The 24444-nt window shown below is 41.7% G+C and overlaps 1 long non-coding RNA gene across 1 annotated transcript in view; it reads left to right on the plus strand.

The window, feature by feature from the left end:
- The first annotated feature begins 212 nt into the window (after positions 1-212).
- Positions 213-24444, plus strand: part of LOC119470716 — a 214801-nt gene continuing 190569 nt past the window's right edge. The window contains exons 1-2 of the long non-coding RNA XR_005199683.1: positions 213-421; positions 5149-5280. This is a non-coding gene — a long non-coding RNA (uncharacterized LOC119470716). The remainder of the gene's footprint in view (positions 422-5148; positions 5281-24444) is intronic.

The raw sequence follows: 24444 nt of genomic DNA on the forward strand, positions 1-24444 counted from the left end.
TGTTATCAGAGGCTGCCTGGGGGCCCAGCATAAATATTCAGTGTGTCTTTCACACCAGGACAATTTTAGAGACCAGGTGCACCGAAGATGCACAGGCAGATGAGAAAGGGGGAGGGGAGGAGGGAACCAACCCACAAACAAACCCGATTTCCTCTGCTCCTCACAAAACATTTGCCTTTTACAAGCACACAGATAAATCCCCAGCAGCACAGGGAGTGCCGAGAGGGAAGTTGGCATTTGAAAGGCTTGCAGTATCAGCTAATTGGTCTCAAACCTAACTCATAAAAAGACCTGTAATTATGCTGTTCAGAATTAACACAGAAGACTGTTGGGTTGGTGGTGGTGGAGAGAAGGAGGGGCAACGATGGGAGAAAAAGTCCGTTTTTTAAGTGAATTTATACTATTATAAGACCTGTCGCGGGTGAGTAATAAAAACGGCGATGCTATGTTAAGCCTTGTGTTATCCTGTTTGCTCAGATGCTGCTTATGCCAGCTGTAGCCAGCAGAAAGTACTTTTCAATTTATTTTTATGACTCTTCTCTAAAAGCATTCCATTAAAGGAATATTACTCTGTATGAAGTTTTGAGGCACCAGTGGCAGTTTATTTGCTTGTTATGCTGGAAAGGAATAAACAGTTATCTGTGGTATCCATTATTTTGGTTTTGTCTTCCTCACACCCCAGTTTAGGGTCAAATGTGGATTCTACAGAGTGCCCCTCCTCCATTGGGTTTGGCTGAACCTGGGTCGCATTTCAGCCCAGTCTGGTGATCAGAACAGCTGAGTCTCTAGTTTGCGACTTGCTTGGGTAACTTCCGCAGTCCCCTTGGTGAGATGAAGCTCCTGCAGCCATGCTGCTTGTTTGCAGGGGCCGAGCTGAGCCAGGCAGGGAGACATCTCCTAAGGTGGAGCCTGTTCTGTCTCTCTAGCTTGTCAAACTCAATTATTTGGTTCCTTTGGCAACGTATTCTACAGAAACTGTGATGTGCAAATATGAGAACGATCCCTTTCTCTCTCACAAATAAGATGGGTCTAGAGAGCATGGCATGGTGGTTGAGAGTACAGTTTTTGAAGTCATATTGCTCAGGAGTGAAATTAAGACCTATCGACACATCAACTGCTATCTTAGGCAAGTTACCTAAGCTTTCTTTATCTTAAGTTTCTTAACCTACAAAATGGGGATATAAATACTTCCCACTTTACAGGGTTTTTGTGATAATTAAGTGAGACCGTAGATGTAAAGTGCTTAAAACGATGCATGTCACATCGTAGGTGCTTTTTGTGTAAGAGTCATCCTATTGTTAATATTACTCCTGAGATCTCAACGAATGTAACAGGATACTGTTTTTTTGTTTGTTTGTTTTGTTTTTGCTCTGATTTTACCACTAGCTTGCCATATCACCTTAAAATGATCACTTATCTTCTCTGAGAAAATAATTCAGGCCTTGTTCTCATTCATGGAGGGATATGAAGGCCAGCAAAAAGCAAAAGTCATGATACGTGTATGACCTTATGATTATTTATGATGTCTTTATAGCCCAGATGAATACAGTGCTAACTCACAGTGTCAGCGTGGTCATTAATGTGCAAGCATATTTTCAAGATCTATTATTGGGACATGAGTTTACTCATGTTGTGGGATGTTATTTGTTGTAGAATCTTAGAGTTGGAAGAGATCTTAGGAGCCACGGGCTTTTTATTTTTAGGCAGGCATTCCTCCTATAACAACTGCAATTTGTGGCAGGCTACAACTTGTGCTATCATGGGTCCTTTAATGGTGGATTCACTCTTGCAAGCTCATTTCTCCTAGTTCTAGGTGTCAGAATGCTCTCCTTAAACTTACCTGAAATCTTCTTCCCTGTAGCTTTCATATAGTTGTGTTGGTTCTGCTCCATGAACCTTCCCAGAACAAGTGTAATTCCTTTCCTTGTGGCAGCTCCTCACATATTTGCAGACAACAGTTCTTCTAAGGTCTTTTCTGTTCCTGGCCAAGTTCCTCCAAACATTCCTTATATGCCACAATGTCCAGACCCTTTGTTCTCATGAATGGATTGTACCCACATTGGCAATATTCTTCATACAGTGGTATTTCTGAAGCTGAATACAGAATCCTGGTATTGCTGGGTCTTCTTAGATTGTGATGTTCTTCTTTAATCAGTGTGATCCAAGATGGTTCTCACCTGTTTGATGACTACACAACCTTGGTCAAATCACTCATGCTTTGAGACCAAGTCCCCTTTCTAGTCAATGGGAGCAATAAAACTTACATGATACAGCCATCAAAGGATTTAGATGAGCTTCAAAGGTGAACAATATATGAAGGGATTTGATATCACACAGAAATAAGTTTGGGTTCAATTGTACTGATACTGAGCTTATGTAATCTGCTACAAACCTAGTTACTTTTCCCCTGTAAGTACTGTAACTAGCCCACTTATTGTGCCACACTTAATACTGTTAAGTTTCTTTTGTTAGCTTTTCTTGACGTTCCAGTTTATAGAGAATCTTGATTTTGCCAATCGCTTTACTGGCCATCACTCCCTGCTTTGTGTGATCCACAGATTCAAGAAGCATGGATTCTGTGGTTTTACCTAAACGATAAATAGAAATGTTGAACATTTTCCTTCACAAGAACTCTTCAGTTAGCTTCTCCCTATTCACAGCATATACAGCTAAAATTAACAATGGCCACTTCCTTTTATCTCTCTTCATCCCAAACATGTTTCTCTCAAAAAGCAGTTTCTATTGTTTTGTAAAGGTATTTAGGTAAATACCTAATCATTTTCTGTAGATTATAAACTCCTTAGGGACTGAGAATGTGTTGAATTATAGTTGTGGCCCCCAAAGGCGATAACCCTGCCTGACACATATTAGGCAGCCCCTTGAAGGCAAGAATATAGGGCTAAGGGCAGAGTTTTTTTACATTCCCCAATGAGGACTCTCAACTAATTATGCCATCATCAAGCACTTATTTGTGTAGTTAGTTTGATTAATGTAAAGAGTGTTATAATGATTATCTTCTGTTAAGTCCAAAATTATAATGAGGCTGAGACATTACTTGCAAGCTAACCTGCCTGTGTAGGCATGTTTGTATACGCACACACACACAGGAATGGAAACACCAGCCCTCTGCATTAGAGAACAGACAACTTACTTCTAGAGCATCTTAGTGCTGGTTTCCTATGCCCCAGTCAACCACAGGCTGGTGTGACAAGGGCCTGATACTGCCTGTGCATGCAGTAGGGTCACCCCACGGAGGGGGTACCTCAAATTCATGAGACTTGAAATTTCTACGGTATGTCTGGCACAGGTGCACTCATCTAATTCCAGAGAGAGAGAAAGGGAGAGAGAAGGAGAGAGAGGGAGAGAGATGCTCTCTAGGGAGGAGAGAGGGAACTCCACTCATCACTCTTAGAATATAAAAAATAGCAAAATAGCTCTGGAAGAAATGAGTTTTTTAAATCTCTCTAGAGGTATGCACTGTCTCTAATTGAATATTTACCACTGTTTACCATTTGATCCTCCCTTTAACCTGGGTTTGCAAGAAAGCCCAGATCATGCAGAAAGGTGAACATCTTCACGGAGAGCTATTTCCCAATATCTTCTGCAAAGAAGCCGCCTTAAGTACCCATACACAGACTCTAAGGTGTTATTTGTGTAGAAAATCTTTTGTGTTCCTATTTGAGGATGGCTTGTATACCCAGTGTTACATTGTTTTCACTTGGGTGTCTGTGTGCGTGTGTGTGTGTGTATGTGTGTGTATGTGTGTGTGTGTATTTATATATATACAAATATGTATATGTACATATATATGTATATACATATACATGTATGTTTCTGTCAGTGTGTGTGTGTTTGTGTGTGTACAGACAGGTTAGCTTGCAAGTCCAGTAACATCTCAGCCCATCATAATTTTGGATTTAACAGAAGATAATCATTATAACACTCTTTACATTAATCAAACAAACTACACCATATATATATATATATATATATATATATATATATATATATATATACACACACACACATATATATATATATACACATATATACTTTTTTTCCATTGAGGGAATCACCAGTAGTAATTTTTTAAGTCCCCAGAATAATAATTTTGACTTAGTGAGGTAAGTCAAGTAGCAGACAAGCTAGGTTATATAAAAATCAGTAAAAAAGAAAGTCACAGCAATGTGTCAAAATTGAGATTGACTGCAAACTAAGACAACTTCTCTTTTGGGCCTTGCAAACTAACTGCGAAGGTTACAAAAAAAGTAAAATGGCAGCATTGCTGGAAAAAAATGGTGCAACTCTACAATAATATCTTTGAGGTTTTAGTAGTACTTTGGTTGTACAATTTCTGCATGCCTTTAAAAAAAATAATATTGCCACTGTATAATGCTGTCTTGCATTTCCAAAGTCTTACCCAACACTGTTTGCTAGCCACTGTGAAAGAAGCAAAACAAATAGTATTACCGGGTCTATTTCAGGAATATTTCAGTCTTGTTAGGAATATAATAGTCTAGATAAAGAAGATAAAAATAAATGCAAGCACCCAATAGAAATATGTTGAATAGTATAGGATGTATAGGTTTGGAGAGGTTCGGTGTTAAGAAATTTTCAGGGCTGGTAGTATATGTAACAGGAACAAGCACAAGATTTGGGAGCTAGAAAGGAGCGTTGGGCACTTTTTCTGTTTGCCCAGAGAGCGGAGGAGGGCTTACTTTTACCATGGGCATTAATTTCTCCAGAGTCCCCAAATAAAACAAAATTCCTAATTTTCTCTAGAAACTGTGCATACTTCAGAACAGGCTATTTGAAGGGCAGATAAAACATGGGAAATTCGGTGTGAGATTAAATGAAGATTAAAATAAGCAGGAGTGGGATAATGAGAAGTTCACAGGAGCAGAGTGAACTGTGAGACACAGCAAACAAAAAGGAAAATATAATCAGGGAATTGAGAGGACAACTTTTGTAGCAAATCTATGAGACTTCCTTGTTCAGATCCAAATGAAAGAAATTTGGAGCAAATTTCTTCTCCTCAGATCTTTCAATTTCTTTATGCACTGATTAGTGTTTTATTTATTTATTTGGCCTGCCTCATAGCCTATGTATTTTCTGGTTTATGCTTTTACTTGATTTTTTTTCCCCTAGGCCCTGGCTTCCTTCCTTCAATTACCCACTTCAGATAGAAGCTTACACAATTGGAAAAGGAGGCTGGAGATTCATCTCCTCTGGACTGTAAAGGTGACAAATCTCTCTCAACTCTTTGGTTAGAAAATACAGGTAAGTGTATGGTCGGGCACGGTGGCTCATGCCTATAATCCCAGCACTTTGGGAGGTCGAGGCAGGTGGATCATCTGAGGTCAGGAGTTTGAGACAAGATGGCCAACATGGTGAAACCCCGTCTCTACTAAAAATACAAAAGTTAGCTGGGCATGGTGGCGGGTGCCTTTAATCCCAACTACTCAGGAGGCTGAGGCAGGAGAATGGCTTGAATCCGGGAAGCGTAGATTGCAGTGAGCCGAGATCACGCCATTGCACTCCAGCCTAGGCAACAAGAACAAAACTCTGCCTTAAAAAAAATGAAAAAGAAAACAAAAAAAAGAAAAGAAAGAAAAAGAAAATACAATTAAGTGGACTGGAGTGTGCTCTTTCCAAAGAAAATTGGCTGGATTGAGATGTGAGTATCCTAGGAGCTGAACCAATAAAAATCAATCATTCCCATCCCTGGGGAAATGGCACTAGGGGAAAAGTTTGCTTTGATGTGTCTATGCTGTGGACAAAGTGTGTGATTCTTACCCAATCAATTGAAATCTCTAAAATGAAAGATTGAAGCCGTCAAGTGTTGTAACATCTCTGAGATGAGAAATGTTTGTAAGAATTGTCTCCAGTAAATGTCAACTCCTCTCCCTCAGCCCCCATCTAAGTGTTTGCATAGCCTTGGAGTTGTGTTGTCTGTTTGATCAGGCTAAGAAGCCTTGAGGAATCTTCAAGTCTATGTGAGACACTTAGTGGAAAACAACTAGCTGGATGACTCACAAGCTCACCAAGTGGGAAGGTGACTGTGGAGTCATGATGTCCATTTCTTGTGTTTATTTTAACCTAGAAGATTTGATGCTACCCTGTGCTTAAGTACCTCCAGAAAACATTGCATACCCCCTGAGGTACCCAGTGCTGGGGTCAAAGGACTCTCACTGTGAAGTTGTCCATATAGTCTTGCTATTCAATTTCTTAATCCCAATTATACAGTACCCTTTAAAGTCATGCTGGGACCAGAGCTGGTTATGTGTCATACGGAAGGTGACATTTCTTGAGGGGATAAATTAATGAATCTGCTACTAAGTTCTTAAAATTGTTTTGTTAGTCCCAGTCTGTTTTAATAAAGTGGGTCATTGCGTAACAATCTGCAATCCACATACCTGTAACTTATTTTCCTAATGCTGGTCTTTTAAAAATGATTAGTTGGATTATCCTTTGAGTGAAAATAGCTGGGTCTCTTCCAATTCCTTCTAATACTCAGAGAACCTGTATTCAACTTCCAATTTTATGCTTGGCCAGGTACTCTTTCTTTTTAATTGTATTAAGATACACGTAACATAAAATTTATCATTGTAAGCATTTTAAGCAACCAGTTTATTGGTCCTAAGTACGTTTACATTATTTTGCAACCATCACCACTATCTGTCTCCAGAATGTTTGCATCATCCCAAATTGAAACACTGTACTCAGTAAATGATAGTGTCCCAGTTGCTCCCTTCCTCTAGGCCCTGGCAGCCATCATGCTATTTTCTGTCTCTATGGATGTGATTACTCTAGGTACCTCATAAAGTAGACTCATGCAATATTTGTCCTTTTTAACATTTTAAGTTCCAGGGTACATGTGCAGGATGTGTAGGTTAGTTACATAGGTAAATGTGTTCCATAGTGGTTTGCTGCATCTATCAACCCATCACCTAGGTATTAAGCCCAGCATGCATTAAGTATTTTTCCTAATGCTCTCCCTCCCCAACCACCCCTACTTCCAACAGGGCCCTGTGTGTGTTGGTTGTTCCCTTCCCTGTGTCCATGTGTTCTCATCATTCAGTTCCCACTTACAAGTAAGAACATGCAGTGTATGTTTTTCTCTTCTCGTGTTTGCTGAGGATAATGGCTTCCAGATCCATCCATGTCCCTGTAAAGGACATGCTCTTGTTCCTTTTTATGGCTTCATAGTATTCCATATTGTATATGTACCACATTTTCTTTATCCAGTCTATCATTGATGAACATTTGGGTTGATTCCATGTCTTTTCTATTGTGACTAGTGCTGCAATGAATATACCTGTGCATGTTTATAACAGAATGATTTATATTAGTTTGGGTATATACCTAGTAATAGGATTGCTGGGTTAAATGTTATTTCTGGTTCTAGATTTTTCAGGAATTGCCACACTGTCTTCCACAATGGTTGAACGAATTTACATTCCCACCAATAGTGTAGAAGTGTTTCTGTTTCTTCACAACCTTGCCAGCATCTGTTGTTTTTTGAATATTTGTCCTTTTATGTCTGGCTTGTTTAACATAATGTCTTTAAGGTTCATTTATGTTATAGCATGTGTCAGAATTTCATTCCTTTTCAATGCTGAATAATACTCCATTGTATGTATCTACTCTATTTTGTTTATCCATTCATCTGTTGATGAACATTCCGGTTGTTTCCACATTTTGGCTTTTGGGAATAATGCTGCTATGAGCATTGGTGTACAAATATCTCTTAGAGCCTCTGCTTTCAATTGTTTGGGGTATATATCCAGAAATGAGTTTGCTGTATCATATGGCAATTCTGTTTAATTTTTTGAAGAACTGCCATACTGTTTACAGTGGCGGTACCAGGGTTTCAGTTTTTCTACACTCTCTCCAACACTTGTTATCCTCTCTCTCTCTCTCTCTCTCTCTGTGTGTGTGTGTGTGTGTGTGTGTGTGTGTGTGTGTGATATAATCGTTATCCTAAAGGTCAACTACTCTTTGATTTGTGGGAATTCACAAAATCCTATCACATGGCCTTCTCCTCCATCATTTTTGACATTCACCTTCTTAGATAAACCACTTTTTATGGTTTGGGCCCATATAAAATGCTTCCTATTTTTCCTCCTTAGTCTGGTAACCTCACCTTGATGTCCTGTTAGGGAGCAACCTTGGTACTGTCTTTGTTAGCTGTGTGGCTTCCAGGCTCCAAGGTCACTGTGGTGACACCTCCAGGTGAGTTTATTTTTACCTCATTTTCCAAATTGTCTTACATGTTTCTTTTGTGATGTTCCATCTCAACATGTTTAAAACTGAGTTCATTATTCTGGTGCCGTAACATAGAACCTATGTGACTTTAGGCAAACAACCTAAGACTAGTTTCCTTGATTAAAAAGAGAATAAAAAATATTGCCTAGAGCACAGATTTTTTTGTGCTAAAGTAGATAAGTCTATAGAGTGATTGATACAGTGATTGGCACATAGTGATTTTTCAATAATTGGTAGCTATTATTGTCAATTTTTCTCCCAACTGGATATCTGTATTTTTTCATTTTTTTACTAGTGATACCACTCTTCTCTTAAGAAATGTAGGCTACACACGTCATAGTAAGCCTTCTTTCATACTATCTTATCCACTTCAAAAATTTCAATGATCACTCCAAATAATTAGCATTTTCAACAGTTTATTAAAAAACCTGTGGTGCCTGAAGTTGCTCTTTCTAGCATCCCCTCTTTGTGTTTGCATTAAGCCTCTGCCTGAACTGACTAGAGAGGGAACCCTCCAACACCAATGCTATTAGATATTGTTGCTATTCCTTCTGCCATGTGCTTCTCATGGGGATATTTGACCCCTCTGATCCCAGCACCTTTCCACCTATGCCTAGTTATTCTAAGTCCGTAGTTGGAACACAGCATACACTCTTGCATGCCATTACTAATAACTCACACATTAGATGGGTTGATTGAAGTTTGCTTACTTTAGCCTTGGAAAAAATGAAAAGCTTATTGATTGTAGACAAAGCCACTTGATTGAATGTTTAGAGACTTTTTAATTGTTCAAGGCAACATGCTAGGCTCTGGGGTGTTAACAAACATTCTTCCCCACTTGGAATATCATCCTATGTAACATTAGCCAACACTCACTTTCCCCTTGCTCAGTTACTGGTAATAAATACCTCATTGCTTGTTGTGGCCCTTTGATACTCGATTGGATGATTTTGTGCCATTGTCTATTTGTCTGTTGTTAAATTATTTTTGCATCTAGGTTTCCAAATAATTGTAACTTCGATAAAGGCAGTACAAGTGTCATTTTTCTTTTTCCCTGAAGGACCCAGTACTGTGCTAGGCACTTGGATTTCATTCATTTGAAATATAGTGAGTACCTACTATGTGCCGTACCCTATGCTAGAAACTGAGGATATGATGGAGAATAATATAGAGAAGCTTACATTTTAGGACAGATTAAATCATCTCTACATTTATAATTGAGTGTAAGGGCTATTTGTAGTGGTGGGAATAGGGGAATTAGGACACCCTCATAGTAGGTTTGGGGTAGGAAGCTGTAAGTCCAAACCTACCCGTGGGTATCTTGAAACTTGACTTTTGCAAACCCGGAGCCCATAATTTCATTCTTTTTATAAGTGGGTTGGATGTTCTCTATTCTCATCATATTTGAAAACCTTTTCTCTCCCAGCTTCATCATATTTCATAACTCATAAAATATATGTGAAAATCAATGACATTAGATCACTGTGTCTTAAGTCTTAAGAGTTTTCCTGTCTTCCTAATGATGTAGTGAATCAGAAAATAATTAAAAATCATTTAGAGTGCAACCTCCCTTTCCTTCCCCCTGCCCCACTTCCCCGCTCTGCCTGTAAGACACAGTGTGATTTATGTCTTTCCCTCCACCTTGATTGCTCTTGATAGCACAGGGACATCTTCACTGATGGGAACTATGCCAGCACCAGCAATACTCTCAGCTTTGCCCAGATTCTCCCATGAAACAGTGAGTGGAGACAAAATTGCTATCACTACGGGGAAGCTTCCACCTTTGGGATCACGGCTCATTTTATTCTAACAACAGCCACAACCACAAAAAACCACAGCTGACATTTACAGGATGCTTGCCCATCCATTATCTCATTTGATGCTCACAAATGCCTTGGGGCACAGATATTGCTTTTATTCTGATTACTGTCAGCAAAGCATGACTCAGATAAAGCTGGGGAGTTTTCCAAGGTCACTCTTCTTATGAGAGGGTAGAAACAGGATTATAACCCTAAAGTCATTTCCTTTACCTTCTACTCTGCCTTGTCCACAGAGAAGAGGGTGGCAGAAGAAATAAAGGTGATATAAAGTTAAAGGAGGAGGGATAGACTTTGGTAAAGTTTTGTAGATCGAATCCTATGATGAGGGATTTACCATATTACTCAATGCCTCATTCTACCTAAGCCAAGCAAGAATATGGGTTAAAATATCTTCATCCAAGTCAAATTGACTTAAGCAATAAGAACTTTGTTGGCTAACAGATGTCTACAGGGAAGACTAGTTTCAGGGACTCTGCTGGCATCACTTGGCCCATATTAGATCACATGAGTATTGCTCAATGACCACTGGAAAGGGCCTGGTTGGGGGTGAGGGTCAAGTAATCTTTGGACGGCTCAGGTTTATACTTGGAGCCAGGAGTGGGGTCAGCTTGCTTGGGAGTGCTTGGCCTGTGTGTTTGGGTAGAATGTTGTTCTCTTCAGTAAATGTCCACTAGAATGTCCAACAGAGAAGATTCTGAAATGGCTGAACTTGGCCACGGGGGACAGAGCTGTTCAGTATAGATCCTGATTCTCAACCTTAGCCTTACAATGGCACCACCTAGGGAGATTTTTCAAATACCATGGCTGAGAGCCCCCACCCCTAGAGACTCTAATTTGATACATCTGGGGGTGAGCTTGGCATTTGGGATTTTCAAAATTATCTTGCCAGGTGATTCTAATGTGAGGTCAATGTTAGGAATCATTCTTCTAGATATTTGCTACTCCCAAGTGTGGTCCATGGACTAGCAACACTGCCCTCACTTGGGAGCCTGTAAGAGATGCGGAACCTCAGGCTCCACCTGGGACCTACTGAGTCAGAATCTGCAGACTAACATCCGCGCAGGTGATTCACATGGCATTAAAGTTTGTGAAGCACCAGTGTTATAGATGGTAATACTCGAGGCCTTAATTATGACCCATGTCTTTACCCTGGTTTATGGATCTAGTTTGCAATCGTTTGCAATTTATTAATTAGTAATCTTGGTGAGTAGTCCTCACAGATCTGCTCTACTTCCTAGTTTTCCTCAGAGGGAAATCTTGCAAATCAATGATTTTTAATGATATGTATGATTCAGGATCACTTGAGGATTTTATTTTAAATTTATATGCTGATCCCCACTGCAAAACAAGTGAAATAGACTCTCTGGGGGTGAGTTTGGATCATGTGTATCCTAAGCAAAAACCATCTTCGGGTTCAGATATAGTCCAGAGTATGATACAACATTGTGTTTTCCCAAAATGAAAACCAGAGAGAAAAGAAGCCAGTTGGGGATTTAATGATGATGTGAAAGAGAATGTTTCAACTCAACTCATTTCTAGACACTTGATTTTCAGTCTGCTTGTGGACCTGGCCACTGAAGGCCCCAGCAAAGAGGAGAGATCAGAGGCTTCAGGCTCTTAGGCTGACCAGAAGAGTGGTGGTGGGGATGATGGATGGGGAGCTGGTGCCATAGATAGTTGCAGCATCAGCCCCTCCTGCCGCTTCCCAGAGTAATAAATCCTGGAGGGAACACCAATACATTCCTGATAGCAGAGAGAAGTCACTCTCTAATATAGGCCTGATAATGTCACTGAGCTCAGTCTTCTTAAATTTAAATGATTAGCAATGACCAGGGTTGCTCCTGCTTGAGGCATCGCTTAACCTGGTAATCGGGAAATCTATTCCACTTGCCTTCTTAGATTGATGATGTCACGTTACACTGGGGCTCGCTTTCTCCCTGTAATGGGGGAAGAGCATGTTAGAATGCATTGGCCTTCAGCATTCTGGCCTCAGTCTTCCTCATGAATTTGATTAATATCACAGGCTGCATGAACACATCTCAGAATTGCTGAAACTGGCATCTCTGGGAGGACTATGTTTAGAGATCATTGAGATGTTACTAATGGAGTCTGCCATTGGACATTTCTATTCATTTCCTGACTTCTGGACTTAGTGAGAGTAGTATCCTTTTCTAAGAATAAAAAAAAGTGTGTTTTTTGTTTTGGCCCTATTGAGTAAGGAAAAAACTAAATTCACCAAAGTAGGGCTGCCCCCCTATATCTATCTGTTGTGGTAGGTGAGAGAGTCCCAAATTGTGGGCATGAATATCTTTATGGATGCTGGAGTATTATTTGGTGAAGCTCAAAACTGGTTGTTACTATAAGGTCCCCCATTCCCTGTGCAGGTCCCTATTCTGCCAGGGAGCACAAGCAGCACTCCCCTTCCCCTTCACCCTATCCCACTGAGAGGTTTCACTGCTCTATGCCTTTCTTTCTGGTGATTCCAAGGGGCAATAAATAACTGAAAATAGCCTTTCTTCAGAAAAGGGACTTTTATTAGGAAATACCAATGGGAGCCACTGGCAGCCCCTAGGACAAGGCTGGGAAAGCAGGAGAGAGGGACAGGATGATAAAATGACAAATGGAAAGAAATAGAGAAATGCTCCTGAAAAGGGGGAGAGGCAGAGGACCAGAACCAATGATCTTCAAGGTAAGGAAATGGCCAGATTGTGATGGTGGACCAGGGAAGGAAATTGGAAATCAGAATGAAATCCCATTTAACAAACAGAATTAGCAAGTATTTCTTGCTTACACACTGTATATGAGGACTGTGCTAGTGTTCATGATACAGAGCTGAGTAAAAGCCTTGGTCCTGCCTTCAAGGACTCCTATGAAGGAGAGGCAGCCACGCCACAGAGTTACAACGTGGGGTGACAAATGCAACGGCATGAGGGAATTACACGATGCTGAGAGAAAAGACTTCTTCAAGGAGTTGATATCTGAGTTGAATTCTGGTATAAGACCAGTTTTTCAAGCTGATCTGTGGGCAGAAGATGAGAGACGATGGAACATCTACCTAAAGTAATGATTCTGCAGGTAAACGCTACTCCATTAAGTCTGTTTCTCCTTCAGAATCATCAGAGAAGTGAGTGGATAGATACATTTTTTCCATTCCAAACTGGTATTTCTCTCCAGTTCTGGCTAGATTATATTTCATTATGTTGTTTGTATAATGCTGAAAACTCATTCGCACTTTGCTGTTTATTATTATTTTTTATGAAGGCATCAATTTCTGGTTCATACAGAGTTCTCTGACCCTTGAGTTAAGCCATATCCAGAGATCCCCCAGCTTGGAGCTTCTTATGTATCCTGATTTTCCAAATCTGCATGTGCATGTGGAAAATAATTCTAAAGTCTGAGTTAATTTGGAGCCAGATTAGCCAGAGACACAGGCTAAGACTTTTATCTCTACCGCAAACAGGATATTTTTTGGGCCGCTAGCCCACACACTCATCTCTCTGTTTGCCTTTAGAAAGTCATTTGTGTGTAAACTGTGGACACCCCCAACTGCAGATGCCACTACCTCCCCTTGTTGCATCTCTTCTTGGGGCAGGGAGGAAGGCCCACTCTAGAAAAGAAACCGCTCAGCTCCTCAGCAAGACAAAGCATCAGTTCTGAGTTTTGGCGCTGCAAAATTCTCTAAGTAAGAGCAACCCCACGGAGGTCTCAGTGCTGTAGGTTGAGGTGAACAGTGTGTCATGTAATAATGGAAAGCACTGAAAAATACATGGAGGAGAGAAACATCTATTCCCAGACTGGAGGAAGATTGAAGGGTTAGAACCCAGGAAAAAATATCATTTTAAAGGAAAAGTGTTTTCTTGGCTCCATGAATAAATCATTGACCAGACAGGCCTCTTCTCTTTTCCTTTCTTTATTTTGAAGCCAGTAAATTGCCCCTGATTTGGAAAGGAAGTTAGAAGCACCCTCAGTGCTGCCTGCGTCGTGCTGCAGACAAATGAGGCAGCCGTTTTAACTTTTCATGAAGATGTTTATTAGGCTCTTGCACTCTCCTGATCTAATGCTTCTTTGTTTGTGGCAGTTCATTTTTTTTTCCCATGTAAAGCGTTGAACAAGTCTGCAGTAGCCATTCTTACTTTGAACACTCAATGTTTTTTTTTTTTTTTTTTAGGCTGACCCAGTCTTAACCAAGAAGATGGGTGTCACACACACACACACACACACACACACACACACACACACACACACACACACGTATATATTTTCTCATGTTCTAGAAACTAACCACAGATTAGCTCATTTTAGGATAGCCTATGTGTGTGAGTGAATATAAAGTCCACGTTAGTAACCCAGTGGACCAGAGAGCTGCCATGCTCTACCACTGCCTCCAAGACCAGCTCAGCAGGATCAGCTGAGAGAACCAAGCTTCTTTTCCACCCCCTCCTTTAGGTAATGCCACTGTTTGTCATCAGAAACGAAACAGTGTCTGTGGAGGATTATACAAATTGAAATATTGTTTTAGTCAACAAATGTTTATGATACATTTTTTATTCTGTGTTATAAATGCGTTTCTGTCCCCTTTTGTTTCTATCTATCTGGCTTACTATTAAATATTTATGGGAATTACTGGTTACATATTTTCTCAGCCATTGAAATATAGCTGATCACATTCACTAAAATATTCCTATATTTTTCTTCATTGAAGATACTTAACTGCAGCCACATATTTCTGTCAATTTTGAGCTTCCAAGGAAAATAATTATTTCTTGATTCAAAATGCTAAGAAAGCTTTCTTCTTCCCATTTCTGGTGTTTCCTTTCATTCCCTTGCCATGAGGTAAGTTGTCCAGGTGACTTACTGCTCCAGAGAGCAGCCGGTGTCGTCATTGCCTTTGAAGCCCTGGGTCATTTGAAATACAACTCCATAGCCAGTGTGGACATAAATAGCATTTCATTATTATATTAATCTAGTACAGAATATATAGACCCATGGTCAATCCTACATGGCAATTTTCATAAACCTATCACAAAGTGACTAGAACTAATAGAATGTATATATTTCCATTTCCTTTTTTTAAAAACATTACTCATATACTTGAATCTCCATAGGCTAAGTCATTTCCAAAGTCCAGCCCATTGGGTCCATGCTTATTAAACCTTGGGGGTCATCCTGATTTGTGGCCAGCAAGGGAAGAACAAAAATTTAATCCTTCCTGGATATTGTTCATAATACCAAGGAGACCTTAATAATTGATTCTGATGAAAGTCCACTTGAGAGCCAGGAATGAGTATGCTAGTCCATCTGAATCAATGATTTGGTATTTGATTGGGTTTGTTCTCTGTCACTCAGGAACCCACTGGGCTGCTGGGTATGGTTGTTCAGGTTCATATACAGCAACTCCAAGAGGGGGAATTAATATAGTCTTTGTTACAAAAAAGGTGCCCCCCAGAGGTGTGCAATGCACACGTGGCCATTCATGAGAACCCCACTTGGAGAATACTTTCCCTTCAGAAATAAATGCAAATGCTACAACTCATTTAGCCTTCTAAATGGTACTTTCCTCTCTGGTGTCTAGTACTAGCACATGCTAATTTATATCTAAGGTTCTAGCCAGATGCACCAAATTGACAGGTTGTAGGCTGTATCTAGCCCAACACAAAAGTTTTGCTTAGTCCAAAAAATGTTGAAAACAAAACAAAACAAAAAACCTAGTTTCCAAACCTTTAAAATGAGGAGATTTTATATTAAAATTCCAACTTCCAGCTTCTCTTGAATAATCAGTTCTAGCAACATGTCACCCTTCCAATGAGGCAACCATTCATTCAAGCTGAGGGTCTGCTGTTCCTTAGGAAAAGGCCACAACCTTGTCCCAACATGCCCTATCATCTCAGTCCTAGCCTGGTTCACTCATTGCTGTGATTTGCGTGTCTCCTGTAGGCATGTCAGTATGTGACCCCTGTGTCATTTACCTCAAAAGGATGTTCCCACCATTCTGGCCTTGGAATAATTTATCCTCGTGACTGGGGAGCATCTGCAACATTTCTTTAAGCAGCTTTCTCTGTCCTCAGGATTCCAGAATTCTTATTTGCCTCTGCACAACCGTAATAGGAGTAACTGACCTAAATCTACTGTGAACCAAATGTCAAAAAGCACCTCCTCTGCCCTGAGAAAGCTGGTGGATGCCAGCCTGCGTCAGCTGTGACATCTCAGTTCTGCTGTTGGTCTGTAAGCCAGCCTTCCCTGTAGCTCTTCTCTACCTTCTAAAGTCTTTATTATCATCAGGCTCTATTCTAGGTAGAGTGGAGTTTTAGTCTCCACAGTGAAACCAAGCAGGGCCCCCATACTGGGAGAGTGGTGTTCTGAGGATAAAAACCAACAATGTAGTGCCTTCTGCTTTAATGAGTTTATCTTTGTGTCTCCTCTTCAGAAAATGAAATGCCCTTGCCCCAAATTTCTCTCAGTGTTGGCTTTGCAGGGCTCCTCTCCGCATGTTCTGGGCTCATTAAATTAAGTTTCTGTTGATAACCTTTGGCCAGACCCATCTTCAGGAAGATTCTAATGCATGTTAATAAGCCAGACTTTAAAGGCAGCAAAGATCTCCAGGCCTGTGGTCCCTTTCATGCCTCAGCGACTTCTATGGCAAAAGGATGACACGACTTTTATCAAGGCTTTGGCTACATTCATATCTCATGACATAGATTTTTTTTTAAAGCAGAATTTCAAAGAGTCCTCTTTATCACCATATCTTTAGTCTTTCTTAACAGTTCATATGGATATTTCCTTAGAAGTTGTATAATCAAAGTCATAAAGTCATTTGTACATTTATATAATTTTTTTTATCTTCAGGGGCTCAGAGTTGGGAGAATTGTGTCTTTAAAAGCAATTGCTGATAAAAAGACCAACTTCAAATCAGCCCTGACCTTTTGTTCAACAGCTCCTCCTGTTACAGAACCCATTCAAATAGCTATTTAGATATTGGAGGGGAGAAAAATCCATTGATTTTCATAGTGAGGGGGGTTGGTTGTTTCTGCAGAACAGATTGGTGCTGAGAGGGGGTTTGGGCCCTGCTTTTCTCAGCCCACACTCTAATTGGGGCACTGAGCCCTGATGCCTGTGGGGCAGCACAGGCTGCTGTTGAGCCCTTTTGGTTTTTCTAGCTCCAGCTGAGGGGTTTGCTTGGAACAAAGTGCCCCCAGGTATATAAATATGTCTGGGGAGCAGGAAGAGGACAATTTCAAGAGCTCATTAGACCTGGCATTTGCTGGGAAATAGGAGAATGCATTTCGTGTGAGTTCTCATGCTGTCTTAGGATTCAGGAGCTCTGGCTCCCAGGCTCCTTCACCTGGAAACCTCCCAAACCATGTGCCCTTCCTCTGCTATTTAGAATGTATAATTCAGCAAACCATTTATTGGGTTCCTGTCGTGTCCCTGGCACCGTGATCTGCACTCCTACATACATTATCTCATTTCGTGCTTTACACTCAGTGAGGTACCCTACCTAATGAGGAAGCAGATTCAGAATGGTTAAGAGACCTACCCACAGCCGGGCAGTTTTGGAGTGGAGGACCTGAAACTTGTAACCAGGTCTTTGCTGAGTCCCGTCTTCTCTCTATCAGAGCGTGTCTTGCCCACTTCTAAAATAAACAGGCATCCTCTCAACACCCATAGCCTGCAGCCATAGACCAGAGACGCATGTGCTGTAGATTCATGGAATTTCTCATGAACAGCTGGCTGCTCTCTATTCCATCCTTTGCCAGAAAATCCTTAAATGACATATGTACTAGCCAGCAACCTAAAAAATGTTTATCAAGTGCCTAGAACAGTGCCTGGCTAATAGTAGACATTCAATAAAGTACTGTTATTACTGGCTTTTGGGTTTATGAAGGCACTTGCACAAAATGCTCACAGTTCTTTTAGCAACTTGCAACAAGAACTGGATATCAATTGGCTTATAATTTATTTTCCTGTTTAACTAGTTAATAATCATTGGTTAGATAAACCGTTCTTCCACTTATCGTATTATAGGCTAAGCTCTTTACATATGATTTTATGTAATGCTCTCACAACTTCTGAGGGAAGCATCATTTCCTCAATTTAACAGAGTGGAAAACTCAGAGAGGAGTTTGCTTACTCAAAGTGAGAGTGAATGCTGAGATTGGAACTCAGGCCTGTTAATTCTAAGCACCTTTCTCCCTCTACCCCTCCCCTCAGTGATCAACAGCTTTGCCAGGAACAGACTCTGCTCAGATGGCAGCAACTGCCATGTGGTTCAGAGATTTTTGTTTACCTTAAGCCCTGGTCTTGGGTAGTAGAGAGTGATTCCTCAATTTTGCTGCACATTAGAATCACCTGGATGGAGGAAACTTTAAAAAATCCTAATACTCAGATCATACCCCACAAAGATGAAATGTCTGAGGATGAGCACCAGAAGCATGTTTCTTCAAAGATGCCCAGTTGATTCCAATGAACAGCAACCTTAGCAAACTGCTGTCCTAGGCTGTCAGGAATCCCTGACCTCTAGAATCCCAAGTCATTTCTAGATGGTTGTAGACCAGAGCATATATCTACAAAACAGTTGACTACCAGGGACAGAAAGAACTGTGCTGAATCTAAGAGGCATCCCTCCAATTGGAGTGCAGACCCATAGTTTTGTTCACAAGCACTTACTGTCTGTTAAAGCTTGAACACTCTGCTGAAGGTGGCTCTGATTCTATCAGGCAAAGCCCAGAGGTATAAGCAACAGCTGTCTGCCCAACCAACTGTCCTGGAGTTTGCATGGCAGACCATGTCTTTGCTACCATGAGCACTATATATATGAAGAGGCATGCACTTCCACACCTTGTTCACAGCCATCTGCCCTGCTCTCATACACAAATTTCAAATTCTCCTTTCTTTCACTGACCTGTCACCATATGGCCCTTGCTATGATTTATACATCATACCCTCCATTAACCGATGGGAAAGATACTCATGGTAATTTCCTTCTATCAACTCTGATTACCTCATAGGCTCCCAAATAATTTCACAAAGTGTGGTCTTTTGGTTAAGTTGTTAATGAAGCGAGCTCTAATTAACATTGGGGGTGCCCTTCATACACACTCTAAGAGAATGGCAAGATCTTAAAAAGCTCCATCATCATTAAATTAGTAAATTGTTATCACAGCAGCCTATGTGTACTCTAACTTTTGATTTAAAAATTGTCTTAGTGGGTTGATATGTTGTGTTTATCTTCCACTAATTGAACGCTACCTTACATTTAATCACAGTAAATTGGCCTTCCCTGTAAATAGATGTAAGGGTTTTTAACACTTGTTAAATCTCAGCAGCTCTGGGAGTGATGGGGAAGAATGGGGAGGAGAGAAGGGGGCTATGGAAGAGGCCTGGGACCTTGCCAGGCACCAGTGGCCTCCACTATGCAGGATTTGCTTCAGAGGGTTGAGTTGCAGCTCTCTTCAGGTGTCAGAGATGCTGCCATATGGCCAAGTTTGTGGTTCTGGGTTGGGTGCACCCAGGAAATCTAGAAAAAGGTAGTAATGGCCTCAACCACACACAGATAAATCCCTCTTTGAAAGAGAGCAATAAATAAAAGGGCTCAGGGAGATGCCAAGCTTCAGAGTTGCTCTTGTCAGTGTCTCTGCAGGAGCTGCCAGTTTGGAGGGCCTGCTGTCAATTAGGCAGTGACAGGAAATGAACAGGTAAGAGCCAGGCTGATGGCCACCACGTTGTGTCCAGGGGGAGATGGCTGATTATCTCTGGAATGGAAAATGGGATCAGAACAGAGTTTTCCAACGATAAAGGAGTTTAGAATGAAAATGTTAGTCTTTACCATGCCAAAGCAGATTTGATTTTTATCTTTAATGTAGTCCCTGCTTGCCTTGGCTGACTTCCACCTTTCTCCATTGGCTCACATTTGCTGCCTTGGTGGCCATTTCAACCACAGCCCATCCATTCCCTAGCCATTGCTCCTAAACATCTCCTCTGCTGCAAGCTTTGCTCCACTCAGCTGCTACTTGCCCTGATCCTGTGTAACTCTCATACACTGAAACATCTGAAAGAAATGGCAGCACACCACCTTGCCATGTATGTGCCCATATAACAGTCCTGCATAATGTACACATGTACCCCAGAACCTAAAGTACAATTTAAAAAAAAGAAAAAATGGTCACCTTTCCCTTGGACTCCAGAAATTCCAAATTTTCTCCAATGAAATGTTTCTCCAATGAGAAAAATGTTTGCAATGTATGTTGAGCAATTAAAAAAAAAACTACATGGCCGAATATGCTAAGTGTTCTAGCCAAGTTGGTTCAGACCATAAAAACTAAAGGAGTTCAGAAAAGGAAGAGAGCTAAGGCCACAGATCTGTATTTTAGCCGAGTGGCTCACATTTCTGCATGAAGTCTTCCTCTGCGCTAAGCCAAACTGTGCTACTTCTCATTTTCTCTATATTCTCTTCTCATTCCTACTTCTGCGCCATTGCTCAGACTCTTTTCTTGGCCTGGCCTTCACTTCTGCAGTCCTGTCCACACTGTCAGGCTTTGCAGAAAATGTCAATTCTGATAACATCTCCTCTGGTTGCCTCACACCCACTCCCTTCTCTAACACTTCTGTTTCGTTTCTATTCTACCTCTTATTATGCTTGCTGACGTACAATGTCTTACGTCCTTACTCAACAGTAAAGCTCCTCAGGGGCAGGAACCACACGTTGTCCTTTGCGGTAGACTGAAGACACACAGCCTTTCAACACCTGTCTCGATAATTCAGGCGCAGAAAGTTTTAACTGAAGTGAGCTTTGAGGAAAGAATAGGACTCAAGTGGAGACTGAGTGTTCCAGGAAGGGGGTAGCATAAGCAGGACCTTGCTATAGAACCTGCATGTTCTGTCTGGGGAGAGGTGAGTATGCATGCTGGCATGCTGGAGGTGTTTTTGGTCATGGAGGAGTTGGGAAATCAAGTTGGAGACAAGGAATTGGAGACAGATTTTTCAAGAAGGGTTCCAAATAGACTATGGATCCCGACGCTTATTCTGTAGGAGATGCTTTTATACTTCACCTTGTGCAAGAACCACTAGCGGTGCTTTCCAGAAATGGAGAGCCCCAGCCCACACTCAGAAACTGTGATTTAGTCAGGGAATCTAGGCAGCTGAGAAGCTGCGCTGTTGATAATAATCACAGGAAAATCTTTGGCAGAGGTCTGAGTGCCAGGCCCGGAGGAGCATGGCTCCACTGGCAACGGGAGGGAGGAGAAGGATGCCACAGTAAACACAGCGTCATCATCTTTGTCCTGGGCATAGCAGAGTGAATTCCAGTGGGGAGAGGGAGGAGGAGAGCAGGTAGGGTGCAGCCACACAAACTCGTAGGAGTGAAGAGTACACTTCGAAAGTCAAGGCTGCAGGAAGCTATGATTGTGTTACTGCACTCCAGCCTGGGCACCAGAGCAAGACCCTGTCTCAAAAACCGGACAAACAAAAACCAAATAATTTTGCAAAAGCTCCCTGGGTTTCTCAGGCTCTGTTTCTCCCTAAGCCACTCGGGTGCTGGAGCACTGAGCCTCTCAATCAGGCAGTGTGAAGACAGGAGGTAGGGGCCACTCCCAGATGCCCCCCTATCCTTGAACAGGCACAGCTGTCCTCCAAGGAGAACTTGATCACATTGAATTTGGTTTCATCCTTCGGTCTTTGCTTTGGGAGAATGGGCTTCTTTGGTGATGCTTGTGGAGAATTTGTCTTCTTCAATTGAAGGAAAAATTCAGAGGACTCTCTGGGGTAAATATTTCCATTGCATTTACTGTAGAATTCCTACCATCTGTTTTTCCAAGATAGTTGTGGAAGATATTATGGGCTCATTTGTGCATTTAGGACATACACAAAAAGGACAGAGACCCAGAACTACAGGACTTCTCTGCGCCTCTCCCAGGACTCAAGTATGGCATAAAGAGGAAAGGGAAGCCTGCTTAGAAACAGGCCCAGCAACAGAAGGTTGCAGGTGAAGGTGCTGAGGAAGAGGATTAGAAGGAAATGGTTGCTCCTGAGAGGAGCAACTCAGAGAAGCTGGCTGTATCTGTTAGAAAGGAGACAAATCTAAATGACCAAAATTTCAAAAGCATCTAAGGCATCCTTGCCCCAAAGATGGAGTTCCTGACTACTGTTATGATTTAATATTTGTGTGCATTAAGTTTTTGCTTACCTTTAGCAACCGTCACAATGATGCCCTGAGTTGGATAATACTATCACCCCTACTGTGCAGAGAAGGAGACAAGGGCTCAGCGTGGCTGGGCCTTTCCCAAGTACTTACAGCTAGGATTCCTGAGGGAAAGTCTGGGATGGGGGTGATGAATAGAAAAGAACTAAAAACTCTTAAATTGGGATTCAGTGATCTGTGGAGATACTAATTTTTATTTGGAACTGCAGTTGGCATGTCACCAGAAAGGACCCGTCAGGCTGTTCATCTGCATACCGGAGCAGGAGTGGACACAGAGGTGGGGAGTGAAAGACAGTGGAGAAGAGGGAAAGATTCTGGAAAATGTTGAGCTGCAGTAAACTTTTATTAAATAAAGGTTCTGTGCCTTAGACTCGTCCCTGGAGTAAAGGAAGAGCCTGGGTTTTCACCCACTGTCATAAAAGCAGTTTTTGCATCCTGCCATATTGAGCTGCTTTATATTGAGCCAGCCTCTAGGAGCTGAGAGAAGATAAACTCATAACTGCAAAGATATGGCTTAAGATGGCAAAATCCCTCAGCCCTTTCAGGGTGAAGTTTCTTTCCAGCACCATCCCCATTCTCAGAGGCCATTGGCTTCTGTTCCCCACTGTGTATTTAGGAGATGAGAAGGGAAGAAAAGCTCTCTTCTTGTGGGTTAACCTGAGATCCCGGTAGAGCTTCTTAACCTGCCCTCTCAGGTCCATGTTCGCTACTTGAACTCCTGCCTTTCAATCGCATGGTGCTCCTCTCTCTCATTTATTTATTGAAAACTGAGTTGTGTAAGCCCTGAGCACAGTGGAAGGCATAACATAGGGATAAATGAAAAATAGTCTCTGCCTCCTGAAGAGCTTCACCAAATGAGGAAAACAGGCCTGTTAAACAGTTGCGAGGCAATGCAATGCAAAATGCTATGATATTACAAGATTCCATGGGGACTCAGAGGAGAGAGCAATTAGCCATGCGCAGGGGAGCTGTGATTCAGAGGAGGATGCCACAAGCTGGATCTTGAATGAAAGAAGATAGGATTGCCAAGAGGAGAGGGGAGAAGGGCCCTTCCTGCAGAAGAAATGGCATACACTGGAAGGATGAGGTTTAAAGGAGAAGGACATGTCAAGAGCAGCAAAAAGTTAGATGCATCTGACTTTGTAAGATATATTTGCTCATGCAGAATGCTCACTTTGTTATCGGGACATACTCATTACTTAACACCCAGCAGCTATTTTTACTGTTGTTGTTGTTATGGGGCAGACTTGGCACCAGGTTACCAAGGCCCGATAGGATTGGCTCTGTGTGTGTATGTCTGTGTATGTGTGTGTGTGTGTGTGTGTGTGTGTGTGTCTGTGTATGTGTGTGTGTGTGTGTATAGACAAGTGAGGGTCATCGAATGGTTTCTGTGTTTCATAATTGCGTTTGGTGGGTTTCATAATTGCATTTGCTCATTTAGATACTCAGGCAGCAAGGCCAAGAATGGGTTTTCAAGAGCAAGATTGGCACAGAAAAGCCAGTTGGAGAGGCTGCACCCGTCCTTCAGAAAGCAGGGCTGAGGGCTGAGAGGCAGAAAGGATGGAGAGAAGTGGATGAATTTGAGGAAACTTTAAGAAATTAAGCTGACAAGACTCAGTGGCTGATAGGATGGGAGGTGAGGGAGAAGGAAAGTCAAGGATGACTCTCAGACACTTCAGAAGTTGGAGCTCCCATTACCAAAGTTATGAAAAACAAACAGTCCTGTCCATGGAAAAAAAGACTTGTGTGAGTAAGCAAGAGAAAAAAATATATAAGCCAGGAATTCCTGGCCCCTCTGTCTTGTGTGCACTGCCTTTGCTGGCTGGAACACTGTGTTTATACTTACGAGCTCTTTGACAGTCTCCAAACCATGGGTTTCAGCAAGACCACCCAGGGGAGAGCTCAGAAAGCAATGGGATGCTGTGTTAACAGGATGTAGAAGTCTCCAGGCAAGAGAGTGTTTACAGTTTAGCTTTGCCCTGGGCTTGATCTAAGATCCTGCCTACATTTGACCTGTTCCAGCTCCACTCTGACATCATCTCCAGGTCATTATTGACCTTTCTGCTCAGATCAGGCATGGCGGAGGAGGCGGAGGGAGTGGGGGTACCTCATCTGCAGGAGAAAACAGAAAGTAAGAGTGATTTGTAGATCAAGAGACAGCCT

The sequence above is a fragment of the Cebus imitator genome, unplaced genomic scaffold (genome assembly GCF_001604975.1).
Source record: "Cebus imitator isolate Cc_AM_T3 unplaced genomic scaffold, Cebus_imitator-1.0 Scaffold38, whole genome shotgun sequence".
Taxonomy (NCBI): Eukaryota; Metazoa; Chordata; class Mammalia; order Primates; family Cebidae; genus Cebus; species Cebus imitator.